General features: G+C 37.5%; 6 non-coding genes across 6 annotated transcripts; all 6 read right to left on the reverse strand.

Annotated features, from left to right (window-relative positions):
* Positions 1–847: 847 nt before the first annotated feature.
* trnaf-gaa (transfer RNA phenylalanine (anticodon GAA)) lies at positions 848–920 on the reverse strand. The gene has a single exon. It is a non-coding gene; the product is annotated as a tRNA-Phe (tRNA).
* Positions 921–5,687: 4,767 nt separating this feature from the next.
* Positions 5,688–5,760, reverse strand: trnaf-gaa (transfer RNA phenylalanine (anticodon GAA)). Its single transcript has one exon. It is a non-coding gene; the product is annotated as a tRNA-Phe (tRNA).
* Positions 5,761–10,527: 4,767 nt separating this feature from the next.
* On the reverse strand, positions 10,528–10,600 carry trnaf-gaa (transfer RNA phenylalanine (anticodon GAA)). The gene has a single exon. It is a non-coding gene; the product is annotated as a tRNA-Phe (tRNA).
* A 4,723-nt stretch (positions 10,601–15,323) lies between these two features.
* On the reverse strand, positions 15,324–15,396 carry trnaf-gaa (transfer RNA phenylalanine (anticodon GAA)). Its single transcript has one exon. It is a non-coding gene; the product is annotated as a tRNA-Phe (tRNA).
* Positions 15,397–20,165: 4,769 nt separating this feature from the next.
* trnaf-gaa (transfer RNA phenylalanine (anticodon GAA)) lies at positions 20,166–20,238 on the reverse strand. The gene has a single exon. It is a non-coding gene; the product is annotated as a tRNA-Phe (tRNA).
* A 4,747-nt stretch (positions 20,239–24,985) lies between these two features.
* Positions 24,986–25,058, reverse strand: trnaf-gaa (transfer RNA phenylalanine (anticodon GAA)). The gene has a single exon. It is a non-coding gene; the product is annotated as a tRNA-Phe (tRNA).
* Between the last annotated feature and the right edge of the window lie 380 nt (positions 25,059–25,438).

A 25,438-nucleotide genomic window follows, 5' to 3' on the forward strand; every position in this document is an offset into this window, starting at 1 on the left:
TATCCCTTTGGAAGATTTTCCTTTTTTTTAAACAAAGATGATCTCAACTCACACCACCAAACACCTGCAAGATGATGTTGCTGGTCAGTATCACCCCGTGGTAAGATAATAAACCTTGTTTAGCCACAGAACTCTCAAAGAGGCTTTCAAGTCTATTAAAAACTTAGATCTTTTGCAACACTATTGAAGTTATTTCTCACAGGAACAGTTCAGCGTACTCTTCCTTAGACTTGTACAGAAGCCTTGAAACCCCCTCCATCAGAGCCTCTGTTCTGCACGTACAGAATCAAAAAGGTCTCTGACCTTAAGATATCCCAGAAACATTATTCATTTTTTGCTTTCAAACTCAGTCTTGCACAACTCTGCACCTATTACAAAGAGCTTCAAAGCCTTTTATAAACGTTATTACCTCAACAGGAAATAGATTTTGGAAAAGAACAAACATGTCTGGAAGATGTTCAGTGCTCCCAAAGTGAGAAATATATACTGTATATCAGTGTTCACACAGAGGATTTGGAAAGGACTGTGGACATATACACCTACCCTTTTCTTGTCCAGTTGTTTGGCGAGCAGATAAGTAATGAACTACATTTCAAAAGCATTTGTGCAGAAGCCACTGTTCAAGTGCCTCTCTGTGCAGTGAGGATACATTTCGTAAGGCAGCGCGACTTCCACAAAAGTTTAAGTTCACGGAATTCAAAGTACAGAGCGCAATTACACAATGACATCTAACCATAACGTAAAAAAGGGGAATATCTCATTCATTTTTCAGGAATGCTATGTAAAGGTTTATGAATTATACTTAAAAAAGTAAAACTATTCAATGATGAATTCTTTTAAGTACAGATGCCAAAACAGAGGGTTGAACCCAGGACCTTTAGATCTTCAGTCTAATGCTCTCCCAATTGAGCTATTTCAGCTAATTTACAATAATATGGTGTGTATTCAGAAAATGACTTTACCACTGTGAAATCCATAGACCGGTCAGGCAGGACCATAAACCTTTTTTTAATAACAAATGTAAGTCTAGTTTTATCCCTCTTACAACTTTTATTTCACTGTTTATATTTTACACTGTTTTATCGGTTTTTATGTTGTATGATTTTATTATCCAGTGTTTTATCTTTACGTTTGTAATATTTTTTTATCATGATTGTGTGTTGTTCAGTCTATTATCCTCATCTTCTATTCATAGTGAACCACAATTGCTGCAAACATCCTCTTCCTTTCCTCCCATTCTTTTCCTTTCTCATCTCTTCCTTCTCCTTACGTTCTTGGGCTTTTTTCAGCTCCTTCTGGCGTTTTTCTGCCTCCTTGGCTGATTTTCTTTGCTCTTTGGCTTGCTGCTTCAGCAACTGTTTCTGATTCATCTCCTCCAACATTGCGAACAGTCTCATCACCCTCTCCCGGTGCTCCCGTCTTTCCTTCCATTCCTTTTCCAGTTTCTTACGTTCTTTAATTTCCATTCGCTTCTCTTTTTCTATTGCCTTTCTCTCCTTTTCTCTGACTTTTTCCTCTGCTTTTTCGATCTTTTTCAGAATGTTCGACAGGTTTTTATCCATCTTCTTTTTCAGGGCCGCTTCACTTGTCTGCTGGATTCCATCCTGTTCTTCCTCCATAAGAACAGCCTGCAATTTCTCCACTCCCAACTTAAACTGGGAAATCCAGCCTCTCTGAGGGAACAGATACCAATTAATTAAGCTCTTAACCAACAATTAAGCTCTCCTATTCATAACAGCCCAGACAACTGCTGCCACACACTCTAAAAGCTTGCTGTCATTGTGACTGCTTAGACTGCTACCTGTACACCTAACAAAAATTAATGTTTCATATTGCAGAGAAAAGATTATGCTTACATGGTACATAGAATGTTATTAAAATGACTTCATTCTGGTTACCATGACATTAAGAATGGGATGCTTTGAAAATACCAATTCCAGACAAATAAACAGAAAAGTAGAGATGATGCATAAAATGGCTTCTGTATGAAAATATCTTATCATACATTTACTCACATCTGCAGGAGATGTTGCCACATCTCTCTCCTTCTTCAGAGTCTGCTGCTCCTCCCTCATCTTACTCAGCCACTCTCCTGGCTTTGCCTCATCCGCAGCCTTGTGGTGTCCCATGTGGAACAAGGGGCAACTCAAACTGCGATGAGGGGGAATGGTGCCAACATCTATATTGTTGGTTTCAGTATCCTCCTGCAAAACAGCAATGTGCTTTGACCTCTGATACCAAGCTCTATAGGAGGGTGTCCAGCATGTAAATTGTATCTAAAAAGGTGTGAACTTGCTGCTACTAACCTTAAAAGCATGCATTCTGTTTTGACAAAAATCCCGTCAGTTTAAAACCTGTGGAACATGGTAAACAATGTTAGTTTTCAGCTCATGAGACACAGCATTGGAAATACCCAAGACAATTGCCAATAATTGCCCTACATTTGCCCTAAACCATAGATGCAATTTACACTGTCCTCACCACTTTGTGAAATACATGATTTTGTCCCCACAACTTCTTGAAAGTGTATTAAGAAAATATTTGTATTTCTTTCACAAGTTTGTTTTTGCTTCATTTATTAAATATAATTCGATTAATGTGTTGTTTTGGTGTATAATCCTATTATGCTTTTAATGACAATCAGAACACGTTCGTGCTGATATGTTGTCACGCTAATAAACGCAGTACAACTGACGTTTCTTGAATTATGGTTCAATCAAAATAAATAGAAAACAATTTTACTACAAATATATATATATATATATATATATATATATATATATATATATATATATATATATATATATATAAAACCATAGTTTTAGTTTGGAGAAGTGGGCAAGACGGGAGTCGAACGCAACTACACATTTAGTGCTTTATTGGGCAGAATAAAGACTAGATAAAACAATCCAAAACACGATAGGCCAAAAGGCAGGAACCGTACGAACAGGGATCAAACGCGCTCGCTGTACCAAACGAAACTTCGCAAATGGAATACCAAACAAGAGGCTTTATATGCGAACATGAATCAAGGTAATAAAGGGCAGGTGTCGTTAGATGTCCGGGGATTGGGAGCGACACGGTGCCGATACTCCTTGTGTTGTTCAACGCCGATGACAGACTTAAGCAGTGTGTCCATAACACCTTCCATAAACTTGTTTCAGTCGGAGTTCATTTCTTTTCAGTAAACGCGCGTGCCCGAGGATTTGATGTCTTAAAGGGACGTGAACTTGAGGGGCGCCAGAACTGATTGGACACCCGCTCTGAATTCTTGTCTCCATGGATCAGTTGCACCAATTGGGATTAATTGCTAAACTGGTAGAAGCTAAAAGATCATTTTCATAGACAAGTTTACGCCTGTTGCACCAAGACCAGTAGCGACGCACGCGCCTATTTAAAACGTGTAATGACCGTTGCTAAGTAATTTGCGTTGCTACTAAGCAAAATTGTTACTGGTACTCACTTTGGCAAGACAGTCCGCTATTTCCTACCAGATTACAGACTAAAGAGGAAAACAAAACCCGCCGACAGTGAAATACATAAATCAATCGAATTATATTCACACAAACCACACATTTATATATGGTCAACTTGCCTATCTTTGCAATGACAGTCTGGCTAATGTTAGCTAGCTGGATAGCTAGAGAATTAAAATTAGACTATGACCAAGTTATCTAGCCGCAGGCCTTTCCCTCTTGTATAGTGCTATTCTCTTTCACAAACTGGCCCTTATTGTGAGAGCAAAAATGGCATCTTGAAATTGTGTTTACCTTGTATTTCCTAAGATGTGACAGTAAATATACCCCCAGGTATTGAATAATATAAGAAATTTACGAGCATAATTAGCTAATATTAATTTATGTATACTCACCGTCAGTGAACGTTCCTGTCTCAACTTGGACACGTTACAAATTGTTTAAAAGCTTTGTATGTCGTCTAGTTAAATGACCGTATCTATTTCTACCTATTTGTAGCCGAATAGAGAGGACACATAGCAACATTGTGACGTCATAATACCGTGTGCAATGGAAGGCGCTTATAATAGGACTCTACTAATTTCACAAGAACGTCAGTTAATTTCACGGACCTATTTTATAAAAAAAATTATTTCATGAATTTTAGGATACAAATTAATTTTAGGCTACATTTCATGGCATTTATTAAATAACACTGAAGAAGCTTCATAGTTAGGATAGCCACTTAGACTCACTAGGCCTGCCATGCTAAGCCCTGTACTGGCTTTAGTTTAGCATGGAACTGCAAATAACTTCCAAAATATAACCGTGATGTTTGTAACGACGAAATGGCTTTTTAAAATCAAAAGCAGGAATATTTATGAAAAATAAATCCACATTATTGCAGGTCAAAAATGCACGTTACTTTTAGGAAATCCCCAGCAGGTTGTTCTCATTTGACCTTTCTCCATAGCAACAGAAAAACTGCTATGAGGTTTGGCATTAAACCCTGCCCCGTTCACATAAGGCATGTCATATATAAAATAAATAATTTACTCGGTGGGGAATTATACCGTGTGGTTCATAGATTTTCCCCACATTCCAGTAATTTTATTAAGTACACTTTAAATAGAAAATAAAGACGCAGACTCAGAATTAATTGAAGAGAATAGTCAGTCCCATGTTTATTATGAGCTCAATGTTACAAACGAAGCATAGTCTGGAATATGTCGAACAATCACACAAAGAACACACATTTTTTATACAGTTTTCAGAACTGATTATGTAATTGCCCCACCTTCTTTACATACTAGTGTTTGAAATCTCCACCACAATGTTCAAACATACATTATTCAATATATGCAAATTGAAGCTTGACACCATTATATCCCTTTGGAAGATTTTCCTTTTTTTTAAACAAAGATGATCTCAACTCACACCACCAAACACCTGCAAGATGATGTTGCTGGTCAGTATCACCCCGTGGTAAGATAATAAACCTTGTTTAGCCACAGAACTCTCAAAGAGGCTTTCAAGTCTATTAAAAACTTAGATCTTTTGCAACACTATTGAAGTTATTTCTCACAGGAACAGTTCAGCGTACTCTTCCTTAGACTTGTACAGAAGCCTTGAAACCCCCTCCATCAGAGCCTCTGTTCTGCACGTACAGAATCAAAAAGGTCTCTGACCTTAAGATATCCCAGAAACATTATTCATTTTTTGCTTTCAAACTCAGTCTTGCACAACTCTGCACCTATTACAAAGAGCTTCAAAGCCTTTTATAAACGTTATTACCTCAACAGGAAATAGATTTTGGAAAAGAACAAACATGTCTGGAAGATGTTCAGTGCTCCCAAAGTGAGAAATATATACTGTATATCAGTGTTCACACAGAGGATTTGGAAAGGACTGTGGACATATACACCTACCCTTTTCTTGTCCAGTTGTTTGGCGAGCAGATAAGTAATGAACTACATTTCAAAAGCATTTGTGCAGAAGCCACTGTTCAAGTGCCTCTCTGTGCAGTGAGGATACATTTCGTAAGGCAGCGCGACTTCCACAAAAGTTTAAGTTCACGGAATTCAAAGTACAGAGCGCAATTACACAATGACATCTAACCATAACGTAAAAAAGGGGAATATCTCATTCATTTTTCAGGAATGCTATGTAAAGGTTTATGAATTATACTTAAAAAAGTAAAACTATTCAATGATGAATTCTTTTAAGTACAGATGCCAAAACAGAGGGTTGAACCCAGGACCTTTAGATCTTCAGTCTAATGCTCTCCCAATTGAGCTATTTCAGCTAATTTACAATAATATGGTGTGTATTCAGAAAATGACTTTACCACTGTGAAATCCATAGACCGGTCAGGCAGGACCATAAACCTTTTTTTAATAACAAATGTAAGTCTAGTTTTATCCCTCTTACAACTTTTATTTCACTGTTTATATTTTACACTGTTTTATCGGTTTTTATGTTGTATGATTTTATTATCCAGTGTTTTATCTTTACGTTTGTAATATTTTTTTATCATGATTGTGTGTTGTTCAGTCTATTATCCTCATCTTCTATTCATAGTGAACCACAATTGCTGCAAACATCCTCTTCCTTTCCTCCCATTCTTTTCCTTTCTCATCTCTTCCTTCTCCTTACGTTCTTGGGCTTTTTTCAGCTCCTTCTGGCGTTTTTCTGCCTCCTTGGCTGATTTTCTTTGCTCTTTGGCTTGCTGCTTCAGCAACTGTTTCTGATTCATCTCCTCCAACATTGCGAACAGTCTCATCACCCTCTCCCGGTGCTCCCGTCTTTCCTTCCATTCCTTTTCCAGTTTCTTACGTTCTTTAATTTCCATTCGCTTCTCTTTTTCTATTGCCTTTCTCTCCTTTTCTCTGACTTTTTCCTCTGCTTTTTCGATCTTTTTCAGAATGTTCGACAGGTTTTTATCCATCTTCTTTTTCAGGGCCGCTTCACTTGTCTGCTGGATTCCATCCTGTTCTTCCTCCATAAGAACAGCCTGCAATTTCTCCACTCCCAACTTAAACTGGGAAATCCAGCCTCTCTGAGGGAACAGATACCAATTAATTAAGCTCTTAACCAACAATTAAGCTCTCCTATTCATAACAGCCCAGACAACTGCTGCCACACACTCTAAAAGCTTGCTGTCATTGTGACTGCTTAGACTGCTACCTGTACACCTAACAAAAATTAATGTTTCATATTGCAGAGAAAAGATTATGCTTACATGGTACATAGAATGTTATTAAAATGACTTCATTCTGGTTACCATGACATTAAGAATGGGATGCTTTGAAAATACCAATTCCAGACAAATAAACAGAAAAGTAGAGATGATGCATAAAATGGCTTCTGTATGAAAATATCTTATCATACATTTACTCACATCTGCAGGAGATGTTGCCACATCTCTCTCCTTCTTCAGAGTCTGCTGCTCCTCCCTCATCTTACTCAGCCACTCTCCTGGCTTTGCCTCATCCGCAGCCTTGTGGTGTCCCATGTGGAACAAGGGGCAACTCAAACTGCGATGAGGGGGAATGGTGCCAACATCTATATTGTTGGTTTCAGTATCCTCCTGCAAAACAGCAATGTGCTTTGACCTCTGATACCAAGCTCTATAGGAGGGTGTCCAGCATGTAAATTGTATCTAAAAAGGTGTGAACTTGCTGCTACTAACCTTAAAAGCATGCATTCTGTTTTGACAAAAATCCCGTCAGTTTAAAACCTGTGGAACATGGTAAACAATGTTAGTTTTCAGCTCATGAGACACAGCATTGGAAATACCCAAGACAATTGCCAATAATTGCCCTACATTTGCCCTAAACCATAGATGCAATTTACACTGTCCTCACCACTTTGTGAAATACATGATTTTGTCCCCACAACTTCTTGAAAGTGTATTAAGAAAATATTTGTATTTCTTTCACAAGTTTGTTTTTGCTTCATTTATTAAATATAATTCGATTAATGTGTTGTTTTGGTGTATAATCCTATTATGCTTTTAATGACAATCAGAACACGTTCGTGCTGATATGTTGTCACGCTAATAAACGCAGTACAACTGACGTTTCTTGAATTATGGTTCAATCAAAATAAATAGAAAACAATTTTACTACAAATATATATATATATATATATATATATATATATATATATATATATATATATATATATATATATAAAACCATAGTTTTAGTTTGGAGAAGTGGGCAAGACGGGAGTCGAACGCAACTACACATTTAGTGCTTTATTGGGCAGAATAAAGACTAGATAAAACAATCCAAAACACGATAGGCCAAAAGGCAGGAACCGTACGAACAGGGATCAAACGCGCTCGCTGTACCAAACGAAACTTCGCAAATGGAATACCAAACAAGAGGCTTTATATGCGAACATGAATCAAGGTAATAAAGGGCAGGTGTCGTTAGATGTCCGGGGATTGGGAGCGACACGGTGCCGATACTCCTTGTGTTGTTCAACGCCGATGACAGACTTAAGCAGTGTGTCCATAACACCTTTCATAAACTTGTTTCAGTCGGAGTTCATTTCTTTTCAGTAAACGCGCGTGCCCGAGGATTTGATGTCTTAAAGGGACGTGAACTTGAGGGGCGCCAGAACTGATTGGACACCCGCTCTGAATTCTTGTCTCCATGGATCAGTTGCACCAATTGGGATTAATTGCTAAACTGGTAGAAGCTAAAAGATCATTTTCATAGACAAGTTTACGCCTGTTGCACCAAGACCAGTAGCGACGCACGCGCCTATTTAAAACGTGTAATGACCGTTGCTAAGTAATTTGCGTTGCTACTAAGCAAAATTGTTACTGGTACTCACTTTGGCAAGACAGTCCGCTATTTCCTACCAGATTACAGACTAAAGAGGAAAACAAAACCCGCCGACAGTGAAATACATAAATCAATCGAATTATATTCACACAAACCACACATTTATATATGGTCAACTTGCCTATCTTTGCAATGACAGTCTGGCTAATGTTAGCTAGCTGGATAGCTAGAGAATTAAAATTAGACTATGACCAAGTTATCTAGCCGCAGGCCTTTCCCTCTTGTATAGTGCTATTCTCTTTCACAAACTGGCCCTTATTGTGAGAGCAAAAATGGCATCTTGAAATTGTGTTTACCTTGTATTTCCTAAGATGTGACAGTAAATATACCCCCAGGTATTGAATAATATAAGAAATTTACGAGCATAATTAGCTAATATTAATTTATGTATACTCACCGTCAGTGAACGTTCCTGTCTCAACTTGGACACGTTACAAATTGTTTAAAAGCTTTGTATGTCGTCTAGTTAAATGACCGTATCTATTTCTACCTATTTGTAGCCGAATAGAGAGGACACATAGCAACATTGTGACGTCATAATACCGTGTGCAATGGAAGGCGCTTATAATAGGACTCTACTAATTTCACAAGAACGTCAGTTAATTTCACGGACCTATTTTATAAAAAAAATTATTTCATGAATTTTAGGATACAAATTAATTTTAGGCTACATTTCATGGCATTTATTAAATAACACTGAAGAAGCTTCATAGTTAGGATAGCCACTTAGACTCACTAGGCCTGCCATGCTAAGCCCTGTACTGGCTTTAGTTTAGCATGGAACTGCAAATAACTTCCAAAATATAACCGTGATGTTTGTAACGACGAAATGGCTTTTTAAAATCAAAAGCAGGAATATTTATGAAAAATAAATCCACATTATTGCAGGTCAAAAATGCACGTTACTTTTAGGAAATCCCCAGCAGGTTGTTCTCATTTGACCTTTCTCCATAGCAACAGAAAAACTGCTATGAGGTTTGGCATTAAACCCTGCCCCGTTCACATAAGGCATGTCATATATAAAATAAATAATTTACTCGGTGGGGAATTATACCGTGTGGTTCATAGATTTTCCCCACATTCCAGTAATTTTATTAAGTACACTTTAAATAGAAAATAAAGACGCAGACTCAGAATTAATTGAAGAGAATAGTCAGTCCCATGTTTATTATGAGCTCAATGTTACAAACGAAGCATAGTCTGGAATATGTCGAACAATCACACAAAGAACACACATTTTTTATACAGTTTTCAGAACTGATTATGTAATTGCCCCACCTTCTTTACATACTAGTGTTTGAAATCTCCACCACAATGTTCAAACATACATTATTCAATATATGCAAATTGAAGCTTGACACCATTATATCCCTTTGGAAGATTTTCCTTTTTTTTAAACAAAGATGATCTCAACTCACACCACCAAACACCTGCAAGATGATGTTGCTGGTCAGTATCACCCCGTGGTAAGATAATAAACCTTGTTTAGCCACAGAACTCTCAAAGAGGCTTTCAAGTCTATTAAAAACTTAGATCTTTTGCAACACTATTGAAGTTATTTCTCACAGGAACAGTTCAGCGTACTCTTCCTTAGACTTGTACAGAAGCCTTGAAACCCCCTCCATCAGAGCCTCTGTTCTGCACGTACAGAATCAAAAAGGTCTCTGACCTTAAGATATCCCAGAAACATTATTCATTTTTTGCTTTCAAACTCAGTCTTGCACAACTCTGCACCTATTACAAAGAGCTTCAAAGCCTTTTATAAACGTTATTACCTCAACAGGAAATAGATTTTGGAAAAGAACAAACATGTCTGGAAGATGTTCAGTGCTCCCAAAGTGAGAAATATATACTGTATATCAGTGTTCACACAGAGGATTTGGAAAGGACTGTGGACATATACACCTACCCTTTTCTTGTCCAGTTGTTTGGCGAGCAGATAAGTAATGAACTACATTTCAAAAGCATTTGTGCAGAAGCCACTGTTCAAGTGCCTCTCTGTGCAGTGAGGATACATTTCGTAAGGCAGCGCGACTTCCACAAAAGTTTAAGTTCACGGAATTCAAAGTACAGAGCGCAATTACACAATGACATCTAACCATAACGTAAAAAAGGGGAATATCTCATTCATTTTTCAGGAATGCTATGTAAAGGTTTATGAATTATACTTAAAAAAGTAAAACTATTCAATGATGAATTCTTTTAAGTACAGATGCCAAAACAGAGGGTTGAACCCAGGACCTTTAGATCTTCAGTCTAATGCTCTCCCAATTGAGCTATTTCAGCTAATTTACAATAATATGGTGTGTATTCAGAAAATGACTTTACCACTGTGAAATCCATAGACCGGTCAGGCAGGACCATAAACCTTTTTTTAATAACAAATGTAAGTCTAGTTTTATCCCTCTTACAACTTTTATTTCACTGTTTATATTTTACACTGTTTTATCGGTTTTTATGTTGTATGATTTTATTATCCAGTGTTTTATCTTTACGTTTGTAATATTTTTTTATCATGATTGTGTGTTGTTCAGTCTATTATCCTCATCTTCTATTCATAGTGAACCACAATTGCTGCAAACATCCTCTTCCTTTCCTCCCATTCTTTTCCTTTCTCATCTCTTCCTTCTCCTTACGTTCTTGGGCTTTTTTCAGCTCCTTCTGGCGTTTTTCTGCCTCCTTGGCTGATTTTCTTTGCTCTTTGGCTTGCTGCTTCAGCAACTGTTTCTGATTCATCTCCTCCAACATTGCGAACAGTCTCATCACCCTCTCCCGGTGCTCCCGTCTTTCCTTCCATTCCTTTTCCAGTTTCTTACGTTCTTTAATTTCCATTCGCTTCTCTTTTTCTATTGCCTTTCTCTCCTTTTCTCTGACTTTTTCCTCTGCTTTTTCGATCTTTTTCAGAATGTTCGACAGGTTTTTATCCATCTTCTTTTTCAGGGCCGCTTCACTTGTCTGCTGGATTCCATCCTGTTCTTCCTCCATAAGAACAGCCTGCAATTTCTCCACTCCCAACTTAAACTGGGAAATCCAGCCTCTCTGAGGGAACAGATACCAATTAATTAAGCTCTTAACCAACAATTAAGCTCTCCTATTCATAACAGCCCAGACAACTGCTGCCACACACTCTAAAAGCTTGCTGTCATTGTGACTGCTTAGACTGCTACCTGTACACCTAACAAAAATTAATGTTTCATATTGCAGAGAAAAGATTATGCTTACATGGTACATAGAATGTTATTAAAATGACTTCATTCTGGTTACCATGACATTAAGAATGGGATGCTTTGAAAATACCAATTCCAGACAAATAAACAGAAAAGTAGAGATGATGCATAAAATGGCTTCTGTATGAAAATATCTTATCATACATTTACTCACATCTGCAGGAGATGTTGCCACATCTCTCTCCTTCTTCAGAGTCTGCTGCTCCTCCCTCATCTTACTCAGCCACTCTCCTGGCTTTGCCTCATCCGCAGCCTTGTGGTGTCCCATGTGGAACAAGGGGCAACTCAAACTGCGATGAGGGGGAATGGTGCCAACATCTATATTGTTGGTTTCAGTATCCTCCTGCAAAACAGCAATGTGCTTTGACCTCTGATACCAAGCTCTATAGGAGGGTGTCCAGCATGTAAATTGTATCTAAAAAGGTGTGAACTTGCTGCTACTAACCTTAAAAGCATGCATTCTGTTTTGACAAAAATCCCGTCAGTTTAAAACCTGTGGAACATGGTAAACAATGTTAGTTTTCAGCTCATGAGACACAGCATTGGAAATACCCAAGACAATTGCCAATAATTGCCCTACATTTGCCCTAAACCATAGATGCAATTTACACTGTCCTCACCACTTTGTGAAATACATGATTTTGTCCCCACAACTTCTTGAAAGTGTATTAAGAAAATATTTGTATTTCTTTCACAAGTTTGTTTTTGCTTCATTTATTAAATATAATTCGATTAATGTGTTGTTTTGGTGTATAATCCTATTATGCTTTTAATGACAATCAGAACACGTTCGTGCTGATATGTTGTCACGCTAATAAACGCAGTACAACTGACGTTTCTTGAATTATGGTTCAATCAAAATAAATAGAAAATAATTTTACTACAAATATATATATATATATATAAAACCATAGTTTTAGTTTGGAGAAGTGGGCAAGACGGGAGTCGAACGCAACTACACATTTAGTGCTTTATTGGGCAGAATAAAGACTAGATAAAACAATCCAAAACACGATAGGCCAAAAGGCAGGAACCGTACGAACAGGGATCAAACGCGCTCGCTGTACCAAACGAAACTTCGCAAATGGAATACCAAACAAGAGGCTTTATATGCGAACATGAATCAAGGTAATAAAGGGCAGGTGTCGTTAGATGTCCGGGGATTGGGAGCGACACGGTGCCGATACTCCTTGTGTTGTTCAACGCCGATGACAGACTTAAGCAGTGTGTCCATAACACCTTTCATAAACTTGTTTCAGTCGGAGTTCATTTCTTTTCAGTAAACGCGCGTGCCCGAGGATTTGATGTCTTAAAGGGACGTGAACTTGAGGGGCGCCAGAACTGATTGGACACCCGCTCTGAATTCTTGTCTCCATGGATCAGTTGCACCAATTGGGATTAATTGCTAAACTGGTAGAAGCTAAAAGATCATTTTCATAGACAAGTTTACGCCTGTTGCACCAAGACCAGTAGCGACGCACGCGCCTATTTAAAACGTGTAATGACCGTTGCTAAGTAATTTGCGCTGCTACTAAGCAAAATTGTTACTGGTACTCACTTTGGCAAGACAGTCCGCTATTTCCTACCAGATTACAGACTAAAGAGGAAAACAAAACCCGCCGACAGTGAAATACATAAATCAATCGAATTATATTCACACAAACCACACATTTATATATGGTCAACTTGCCTATCTTTGCAATGACAGTCTGGCTAATGTTAGCTAGCTGGATAGCTAGAGAATTAAAATTAGACTATGACCAAGTTATCTAGCCGCAGGCCTTTCCCTCTTGTATAGTGCTATTCTCTTTCACAAACTGGCCCTTATTGTGAGAGCAAAAATGGCATCTTGAAATTGTGTTTACCTTGTATTTCCTAAGATGTGACAGTAAATATACCCCCAGGTATTGAATAATATAAGAAATTTACGAGCATAATTAGCTAATATTAATTTATGTATACTCACCGTCAGTGAACGTTCCTGTCTCAACTTGGACACGTTACAAATTGTTTAAAAGCTTTGTATGTCGTCTAGTTAAATGACCGTATCTATTTCTACCTATTTGTAGCCGAATAGAGAGGACACATAGCAACATTGTGACGTCATAATACCGTGTGCAATGGAAGGCGCTTATAATAGGACTCTACTAATTTCACAAGAACGTCAGTTAATTTCACGGACCTATTTTATAAAAAAAATTATTTCATGAATTTTAGGATACAAATTAATTTTAGGCTACATTTCATGGCATTTATTAAATAACACTGAAGAAGCTTCATAGTTAGGATAGCCACTTAGACTCACTAGGCCTGCCATGCTAAGCCCTGTACTGGCTTTAGTTTAGCATGGAACTGCAAATAACTTCCAAAATATAACCGTGATGTTTGTAACGACGAAATGGCTTTTTAAAATCAAAAGCAGGAATATTTATGAAAAATAAATCCACATTATTGCAGGTCAAAAATGCACGTTACTTTTAGGAAATCCCCAGCAGGTTGTTCTCATTTGACCTTTCTCCATAGCAACAGAAAAACTGCTATGAGGTTTGGCATTAAACCCTGCCCCGTTCACATAAGGCATGTCATATATAAAATAAATAATTTACTCGGTGGGGAATTATACCGTGTGGTTCATAGATTTTCCCCACATTCCAGTAATTTTATTAAGTACACTTTAAATAGAAAATAAAGACGCAGACTCAGAATTAATTGAAGAGAATAGTCAGTCCCATGTTTATTATGAGCTCAATGTTACAAACGAAGCATAGTCTGGAATATGTCGAACAATCACACAAAGAACACACATTTTTTATACAGTTTTCAGAACTGATTATGTAATTGCCCCACCTTCTTTACATACTAGTGTTTGAAATCTCCACCACAATGTTCAAACATACATTATTCAATATATGCAAATTGAAGCTTGACACCATTATATCCCTTTGGAAGATTTTCCTTTTTTTTAAACAAAGATGATCTCAACTCACACCACCAAACACCTGCAAGATGATGTTGCTGGTCAGTATCACCCCGTGGTAAGATAATAAACCTTGTTTAGCCACAGAACTCTCAAAGAGGCTTTCAAGTCTATTAAAAACTTAGATCTTTTGCAACACTATTGAAGTTATTTCTCACAGGAACAGTTCAGCGTACTCTTCCTTAGACTTGTACAGAAGCCTTGAAACCCCCTCCATCAGAGCCTCTGTTCTGCACGTACAGAATCAAAAAGGTCTCTGACCTTAAGATATCCCAGAAACATTATTCATTTTTTGCTTTCAAACTCAGTCTTGCACAACTCTGCACCTATTACAAAGAGCTTCAAAGCCTTTTATAAACGTTATTACCTCAACAGGAAATAGATTTTGGAAAAGAACAAACATGTCTGGAAGATGTTCAGTGCTCCCAAAGTGAGAAATATATACTGTATATCAGTGTTCACACAGAGGATTTGGAAAGGACTGTGGACATATACACCTACCCTTTTCTTGTCCAGTTGTTTGGCGAGCAGATAAGTAATGAACTACATTTCAAAAGCATTTGTGCAGAAGCCACTGTTCAAGTGCCTCTCTGTGCAGTGAGGATACATTTCGTAAGGCAGCGCGACTTCCACAAAAGTTTAAGTTCACGGAATTCAAAGTACAGAGCGCAATTACACAATGACATCTAACCATAACGTAAAAAAGGGGAATATCTCATTCATTTTTCAGGAATGCTATGTAAAGGTTTATGAATTATACTTAGAAAAGTAAAACTATTCAATGATGAATTCTTTTAAGTACAGATGCCAAAACAGAGGGTTGAACCCAGGACCTTTAGATCTTCAGTCTAATGCTCTCCCAATTGAGCTATTTCAGCTAATTTACAATAATATGGTGTGTATTCAGAAAATGACTTTACCACTGTGAAATCCATAGACCGGTCAGGCAGGACCATAAACCTTTTTTTAATAACAAATGTAAGTCTAGTTTTATCCCTCTTACAACTTTTATTTCACTGTTTATATTTTACACTGTTTTATCGGTTTTTATGTTGTATGATTTTATTATCCAGTGTTTTATCTTTACGTTTGTAATATTTTTTTATCATGATTGTGTGTTGTTCAGTCTATTATCCTCATCTTCTATTCATAGTGAACCACAATTGCTGCAAACATCCTCTTCCTTTCCTCCCATTCTTTTCCTTTCTCATCTCTTCCTTCTCCTTACGTTCTTGGGCTTTTTTCAGCTCCTTCTGGCGTTTTTCTGCCTCCTTGGCTGATTTTCTTTGCTCTTTGGCTTGCTGCTTCAGCAACTGTTTCTGATTCATCTCCTCCAACATTGCGAACAGTCTCATCACCCTCTCCCGGTGCTCCCGTCTTTCCTTCCATTCCTTTTCCAGTTTCTTACGTTCTTTAATTTCCATTCGCTTCTCTTTTTCTATTGCCTTTCTCTCCTTTTCTCTGACTTTTTCCGCTGCTTTTTCGATCTTTTTCAGAATGTTCGACAGGTTTTTATCCATCTTCTTTTTCAGGGCCGCTTCACTTGTCTGCTGGATTCCATCCTGTTCTTCCTCCATAAGAACAGCCTGCAATTTCTCCACTCCCAACTTAAACTGGGAAATCCAGCCTCTCTGAGGGAACAGATACCAATTAATTAAGCTCTTAACCAACAATTAAGCTCTCCTATTCATAACAGCCCAGACAACTGCTGCCACACACTCTAAAAGCTTGCTGTCATTGTGACTGCTTAGACTGCTACCTGTACACCTAACAAAAATTAATGTTTCATATTGCAAAGAAAAGATTATGCTTACATGGTACATAGAATGTTATTAAAATGACTTCATTCTGGTTACCATGACATTAAGAATGGGATGCTTTGAAAATACCAATTCCAGACAAATAAACAGAAAAGTAGAGATGATGCATAAAATGGCTTCTGTATGAAAATATCTTATCATACATTTACTCACATCTGCAGGAGATGTTGCCACATCTCTCTCCTTCTTCAGAGTCTGCTGCTCCTCCCTCATCTTACTCAGCCACTCTCCTGGCTTTGCCTCATCCGCAGCCTTGTGGTGTCCCATGTGGAACAAGGGGCAACTCAAACTGCGATGAGGGGGAATGGTGCCAACATCTATATTGTTGGTTTCAGTATCCTCCTGCAAAACAGCAATGTGCTTTGACCTCTGATACCAAGCTCTATAGGAGGGTGTCCAGCATGTAAATTGTATCTAAAAAGGTGTGAACTTGCTGCTACTAACCTTAAAAGCATGCATTCTGTTTTGACAAAAATCCCGTCAGTTTAAAACCTGTGGAACATGGTAAACAATGTTAGTTTTCAGCTCATGAGACACAGCATTGGAAATACCCAAGACAATTGCCAATAATTGCCCTACATTTGCCCTAAACCATAGATGCAATTTACACTGTCCTCACCACTTTGTGAAATACATGATTTTGTCCCCACAACTTCTTGAAAGTGTATTAAGAAAATATTTGTATTTCTTTCACAAGTTTGTTTTTGCTTCATTTATTAAATATAATTCGATTAATGTGTTGTTTTGGTGTATAATCCTATTATGCTTTTAATGACAATCAGAACACGTTCGTGCTGATATGTTGTCACGCTAATAAACGCAGTACAACTGACGTTTCTTGAATTATGGTTCAATCAAAATAAATAGAAAACAATTTTACTACAAATATATATATATATATATATATATATATATATATATATATATATATATATATATATATATATATAAAACCATAGTTTTAGTTTGGAGAAGTGGGCAAGACGGGAGTCGAACGCAACTACACATTTAGTGCTTTATTGGGCAGAATAAAGACTAGATAAAACAATCCAAAACACGATAGGCCAAAAGGCAGGAACCGTACGAACAGGGATCAAACGCGCTCGCTGTACCAAACGAAACTTCGCAAATGGAATACCAAACAAGAGGCTTTATATGCGAACATGAATCAAGGTAATAAAGGGCAGGTGTCGTTAGATGTCCGGGGATTGGGAGCGACACGGTGCCGATACTCCTTGTGTTGTTCAACGCCGATGACAGACTTAAGCAGTGTGTCCATAACACCTTTCATAAACTTGTTTCAGTCGGAGTTCATTTCTTTTCAGTAAACGCGCGTGCCCGAGGATTTGATGTCTTAAAGGGACGTGAACTTGAGGGGCGCCAGAACTGATTGGACACCCGCTCTGAATTCTTGTCTCCATGGATCAGTTGCACCAATTGGGATTAATTGCTAAACTGGTAGAAGCTAAAAGATCATTTTCATAGACAAGTTTACGCCTGTTTCACCAAGACCAGTAGCGACGCACGCGCCTATTTAAAACGTGTAATGACCGTTGCTAAGTAATTTGCGCTGCTACTAAGCAAAATTGTTACTGGTACTCACTTTGGCAAGACAGTCCGCTATTTCCTACCAGATTACAGACTAAAGAGGAAAACAAAACCCGCCGACAGTGAAATACATAAATCAATCGAATTATATTCACACAAACCACACATTTATATACGGTCAACTTGCCTATCTTTGCAATGACAGTCTGGCTAATGTTAGCTAGCTGGATAGCTAGAGAATTAAAATTAGACTATGACCAAGTTATCTAGCCGCAGGCCTTTCCCTCTTGTATAGTGCTATTCTCTTTCACAAACTGGCCCTTATTGTGAGAGCAAAAATGGCATCTTGAAATTGTGTTTACCTTGTATTTCCTAAGATGTGACAGTAAATATACCCCCAGGTATTGAATAATATAAGAAATTTACGAGCATAATTAGCTAATATTAATTTATGTATACTCACCGTCAGTGAACGTTCCTGTCTCAACTTGGACACGTTACAAATTGTTTAAAAGCTTTGTATGTCGTCTAGTTAAATGACCGTATCTATTTCTACCTATTTGTAGCCGAATAGAGAGGACACATAGCAACATTGTGACGTCATAATACCGTGTGCAATGGAAGGCGCTTATAATAGGACTCTACTAATTTCACAAGAACGTCAGTTAATTTCACGGACCTATTTTATAAAAAAAAATATTTCATGAATTTTAGGATACAAATTAATTTTAGGCTACATTTCATGGCATTTATTAAATAACACTGAAGAAGCTTCATAGTTAGGATAGCCACTTAGACTCACTAGGCCTGCCATGCTAAGCCCTGTACTGGCTTTAGTTTAGCATGGAACTGCAAATAACTTCCAAAATATAACCGTGATGTTTGTAACGACGAAATGGCTTTTTAAAATCAAAAGCAGGAATATTTATGAAAAATAAATCCACATTATTGCAGGTCAAAAATGCACGTTACTTTTAGGAAATCCCCAGCAGGTTGTTCTCATTTGACCTTTCTCCATAGCAACAGAAAAACTGCTATGAGGTTTGGCATTAAACCCTGCCCCGTTCACATAAGGCATGTCATATATAAAATAAATAATTTACTCGGTGGGGAATTATACCGTGTGGTTCATAGATTTTCCCCACATTCCAGTAATTTTATTAAGTACACTTTAAATAGAAAATAAAGACGCAGACTCAGAATTAATTGAAGAGAATAGTCAGTCCCATGTTTATTATGAGCTCAATGTTACAAACGAAGCATAGTCTGGAATATGTCGAACAATCACACAAAGAACACACATTTTTTATACAGTTTTCAGAACTGATTATGTAATTGCCCCACCTTCTTTACATACTAGTGTTTGAAATCTCCACCACAATGTTCAAACATACATTATTCAATATATGCAAATTGAAGCTTGACACCATTATATCCCTTTGGAAGATTTTCCTTTTTTTTAAACAAAGATGATCTCAACTCACACCACCAAACACCTGCAAGATGATGTTGCTGGTCAGTATCACCCCGTGGTAAGATAATAAACCTTGTTTAGCCACAGAACTCTCAAAGAGGCTTTCAAGTCTATTAAAAACTTAGATCTTTTGCAACACTATTGAAGTTATTTCTCACAGGAACAGTTCAGCGTACTCTTCCTTAGACTTGTACAGAAGCCTTGAAACCCCCTCCATCAGAGCCTCTGTTCTGCACGTACAGAATCAAAAAGGTCTCTGACCTTAAGATATCCCAGAAACATTATTCATTTTTTGCTTTCAAACTCAGTCTTGCACAACTCTGCACCTATTACAAAGAGCTTCAAAGCCTTTTATAAACGTTATTACCTCAACAGGAAATAGATTTTGGAAAAGAACAAACATGTCTGGAAGATGTTCAGTGCTCCCAAAGTGAGAAATATATACTGTATATCAGTGTTCACACAGAGGATTTGGAAAGGACTGTGGACATATACACCTACCCTTTTCTTGTCCAGTTGTTTGGCGAGCAGATAAGTAATGAACTACATTTCAAAAGCATTTGTGCAGAAGCCACTGTTCAAGTGCCTTTCTGTGCAGTGAGGATACATTTCGTAAGGCAGCGCGACTTCCACAAAAGTTTAAGTTCACGGAATTCAAAGTACAGAGCGCAATTACACAATGACATCTAACCATAACGTAAAAAAGGGGAATATCTCATTCATTTTTCAGGAATGCTATGTAAAGGTTTATGAATTATACTTAAAAAAGTAAAACTATTCAATGATGAATTCTTTTAAGTACAGATGCCAAAACAGAGGGTTGAACCCAGGACCTTTAGATCTTCAGTCTAATGCTCTCCCAATTGAGCTATTTCAGCTAATTTACAATAATATGGTGTGTATTCAGAAAATGACTTTACCACTGTGAAATCCATAGACCGGTCAGGCAGGACCATAAACCTTTTTTTAATAACAAATGTAAGTCTAGTTTTATCCCTCTTACAACTTTTATTTCACTGTTTATATTTTACACTGTTTTATCGGTTTTTATGTTGTATGATTTTATTATCCAGTGTTTTATCTTTACGTTTGTAATATTTTTTTATCATGATTGTGTGTTGTTCAGTCTATTATCCTCATCTTCTATTCATAGTGAACCACAATTGCTGCAAACATCCTCTTCCTTTCCTCCCATTCTTTTCCTTTCTCATCTCTTCCTTCTCCTTACGTTCTTGGGCTTTTTTCAGCTCCTTCTGGCGTTTTTCTGCCTCCTTGGCTGATTTTCTTTGCTCTTTGGCTTGCTGCTTCAGCAACTGTTTCTGATTCATCTCCTCCAACATTGCGAACAGTCTCATCACCCTCTCCCGGTGCTCCCGTCTTTCCTTCCATTCCTTTTCCAGTTTCTTACGTTCTTTAATTTCCATTCGCTTCTCTTTTTCTATTGCCTTTCTCTCCTTTTCTCTGACTTTTTCCTCTGCTTTTTCGATCTTTTTCAGAATGTTCGACAGGTTTTTATCCATCTTCTTTTTCAGGGCCGCTTCACTTGTCTGCTGGATTCCATCCTGTTCTTCCTCCATAAGAACAGCCTGCAATTTCTCCACTCCCAACTTAAACTGGGAAATCCAGCCTCTCTGAGGGAACAGATACCAATTAATTAAGCTCTTAACCAACAATTAAGCTCTCCTATTCATAACAGCCCAGACAACTGCTGCCACACACTCTAAAAGCTTGCTGTCATTGTGACTGCTTAGACTGCTACCTGTACACCTAACAAAAATTAATGTTTCATATTGCAGAGAAAAGATTATGCTTACATGGTACATAGAATGTTATTAAAATGACTTCATTCTGGTTACCATGACATTAAGAATGGGATGCTTTGAAAATACCAATTCCAGACAAATAAACAGAAAAGTAGAGATGATGCATAAAATGGCTTCTGTATGAAAATATCTTATCATACATTTACTCACATCTGCAGGAGATGTTGCCACATCTCTCTCCTTCTTCAGAGTCTGCTGCTCCTCCCTCATCTTACTCAGCCACTCTCCTGGCTTTGCCTCATCCGCAGCCTTGTGGTGTCCCATGTGGAACAAGGGGCAACTCAAACTGCGATGAGGGGGAATGGTGCCAACATCTATATTGTTGGTTTCAGTATCCTCCTGCAAAACAGCAATGTGCTTTGACCTCTGATACCAAGCTCTATAGGAGGGTGTCCAGCATGTAAATTGTATCTAAAAAGGTGTGAACTTGCTGCTACTAACCTTAAAAGCATGCATTCTGTTTTGACAAAAATCCCGTCAGTTTAAAACCTGTGGAACATGGTAAACAATGTTAGTTTTCAGCTCATGAGACACAGCATTGGAAATACCCAAGACAATTGCCAATAATTGCCCTACATTTGCCCTAAACCATAGATGCAATTTACACTGTCCTCACCACTTTGTGAAATACATGATTTTGTCCCCACAACTTCTTGAAAGTGTATTAAGAAAATATTTGTATTTCTTTCACAAGTTTGTTTTTGCTTCATTTATTAAATATAATTCGATTAATGTGTTGTTTTGGTGTATAATCCTATTATGCTTTTAATGACAATCAGAACACGTTCGTGCTGATATGTTGTCACGCTAATAAACGCAGTACAACTGACGTTTCTTGAATTATGGTTCAATCAAAATAAATAGAAAATAATTTTACTACAAATATATATATATATATATATATATATATATATATATATATATAAAACCATAGTTTTAGTTTGGAGAAGTGGGCAAGACGGGAGTCGAACGCAACTACACATTTAGTGCTTTATTGGGCAGAATAAAGACTAGATAAAACAATCCAAAACACGATAGGCCAAAAGGCAGGAACCGTACGAACAGGGATCAAACGCGCTCGCTGTACCAAACGAAACTTCGCAAATGGAATACCAAACAAGAGGCTTTATATGCGAACATGAATCAAGGTAATAAAGGGCAGGTGTCGTTAGATGTCCGGGGATTGGGAGCGACACGGTGCCGATACTCCTTGTGTTGTTCAACGCCGATGACAGACTTAAGCAGTGTGTCCATAACACCTTTCATAAACTTGTTTCAGTCGGAGTTCATTTCTTTTCAGTAAACGCGCGTGCCCGAGGATTTGATGTCTTAAAGGGACGTGAACTTGAGGGGCGCCAGAACTGATTGGACACCCGCTCTGAATTCTTGTCTCCATGGATCAGTTGCACCAATTGGGATTAATTGCTAAACTGGTAGAAGCTAAAAGATCATTTTCATAGACAAGTTTACGCCTGTTTCACCAAGACCAGTAGCGACGCACGCGCCTATTTAAAACGTGTAATGACCGTTGCTAAGTAATTTGCGCTGCTACTAAGCAAAATTGTTACTGGTACTCACTTTGGCAAGACAGTCCGCTATTTCCTACCAGATTACAGACTAAAGAGGAAAACAAAACCCGCCGACAGTGAAATACATAAATCAATCGAATTATATTCACACAAACCACACATTTATATATGGTCAACTTGCCTATCTTTGCAATGACAGTCTGGCTAATGTTAGCTAGCTGGATAGCTAGATAATTAAAATTAGACTATGACCAAGTTATCTAGCCGCAGGCCTTTCCCTCTTGTATAGTGCTATTCTCTTTCACAAACTGACCCTTATTGTGAGAGCAAAAATGGCATCTTGAAATTGTGTTTACCTTGTATTTCCTAAGATGTGACAGTAAATATACCCCCAGGTATTGAATAATATAAGAAATTTACGAGCATAATTAGCTAATATTAATTTATGTATACTCACCGTCAGTGAACGTTCCTGTCTCAACTTGGACACGTTACAAATTGTTTAAAAGCTTTGTATGTCGTCTAGTTAAATGACCGTATCTATTTCTACCTATTTGTAGCCGAATAGAGAGGACACATAGCAACATTGTGACGTCATAATACCGTGTGCAATGGAAGGCGCTTATAATAGGACTCTACTAATTTCACAAGAACGTCAGTTAATTTCACGGACCTATTTTATAAAAAAAATTATTTCATGAATTTTAGGATACAAATTAATTTTAGGCTACATTTCATGGCATTTATTAAATAACACTGAAGAAGCTTCATAGTTAGGATAGCCACTTAGACTCACTAGGCCTGCCATGCTAAGCCCTGTACTGGCTTTAGTTTAGCATGGAACTGCAAATAACTTCCAAAATATAACCGTGATGTTTGTAACGACGAAATGGCTTTTTAAAATCAAAAGCAGGAATATTTATGAAAAATAAATCCACATTATTGCAGGTCAAAAATGCACGTTACTTTTAGGAAATCCCCAGCAGGTTGTTCTCATTTGACCTTTCTCCATAGCAACAGAAAAACTGCTATGAGGTTTGGCATTAAACCCTGCCCCGTTCACATAAGGCATGTCATATATAAAATAAATAATTTACTCGGTGGGGAATTATACCGTGTGGTTCATAGATTTTCCCCACATTCCAGTAATTTTATTAAGTACACTTTAAATAGAAAATAAAGACGCAGACTCAGAATTAATTGAAGAGAATAGTCAGTCCCATGTTTATTATGAGCTCAATGTTACAAACGAAGCATAGTCTGGAATATGTCGAACAATCACACAAAGAACACACATTTTTTATACAGTTTTCAGAACTGATTATGTAATTGCCCCACCTTCTTTACATACTAGTGTTTGAAATCTCCACCACAATGTTCAAACATACATTATTCAATATATGCAAATTGAAGCTTGACACCATTATATCCCTTTGGAAGATTTTCCTTTTTTTTAAACAAAGATGATCTCAACTCACACCACCAAACACCTGCAAGATGATGTTGCTGGTCAGTATCACCCCGTGGTAAGATAATAAACCTTGTTTAGCCACAGAACTCTCAAAGAGGCTTTCAAGTCTATTAAAAACTTAGATCTTTTGCAACACTATTGAAGTTATTTCTCACAGGAACAGTTCAGCGTACTCTTCCTTAGACTTGTACAGAAGCCTTGAAACCCCCTCCATCAGAGCCTCTGTTCTGCACGTACAGAATCAAAAAGGTCTCTGACCTTAAGATATCCCAGAAACATTATTCATTTTTTGCTTTCAAACTCAGTCTTGCACAACTCTGCACCTATTACAAAGAGCTTCAAAGCCTTTTATAAACGTTATTACCTCAACAGGAAATAGATTTTGGAAAAGAACAAACATGTCTGGAAGATGTTCAGTGCTCCCAAAGTGAGAAATATATACTGTATATCAGTGTTCACACAGAGGATTTGGAAAGGACTGTGGACATATACACCTACCCTTTTCTTGTCCAGTTGTTTGGCGAGCAGATAAGTAATGAACTACATTTCAAAAGCATTTGTGCAGAAGCCACTGTTCAAGTGCCTCTCTGTGCAGTGAGGATACATTTCGTAAGGCAGCGCGACTTCCACAAAAGTTTAAGTTCACGGAATTCAAAGTACAGAGCGCAATTACACAATGACATCTAACCATAACGTAAAAAAGGGGAATATCTCATTCATTTTTCAGGAATGCTATGTAAAGGTTTATGAATTATACTTAAAAAAGTAAAACTATTCAATGATGAATTCTTTTAAGTACAGATGCCAAAACAGAGGGTTGAACCCAGGACCTTTAGATCTTCAGTCTAATGCTCTCCCAATTGAGCTATTTCAGCTAATTTACAATAATATGGTGTGTATTCAGAAAATGACTTTACCACTGTGAAATCCATAGACCGGTCAGGCAGGACCATAAACCTTTTTTTAATAACAAATGTAAGTCTAGTTTTATCCCTCTTACAACTTTTATTTCACTGTTTATATTTTACACTGTTTTATCGGTTTTTATGTTGTATGATTTTATTATCCAGTGTTTTATCTTTACGTTTGTAATATTTTTTTATCATGATTGTGTGTTGTTCAGTCTATTATCCTCATCTTCTATTCATAGTGAACCACAATTGCTGCAAACATCCTCTTCCTTTCCTCCCATTCTTTTCCTTTCTCATCTCTTCCTTCTCCTTACGTTCTTGGGCTTTTTTCAGCTCCTTCTGGC

The sequence above is a fragment of the Electrophorus electricus genome, chromosome 10, assembly GCF_041902795.1.
Source record: "Electrophorus electricus isolate QZ-2024a chromosome 10, ASM4190279v1, whole genome shotgun sequence".
Lineage (NCBI taxonomy): Eukaryota > Metazoa > Chordata > Actinopteri > Gymnotiformes > Gymnotidae > Electrophorus > Electrophorus electricus.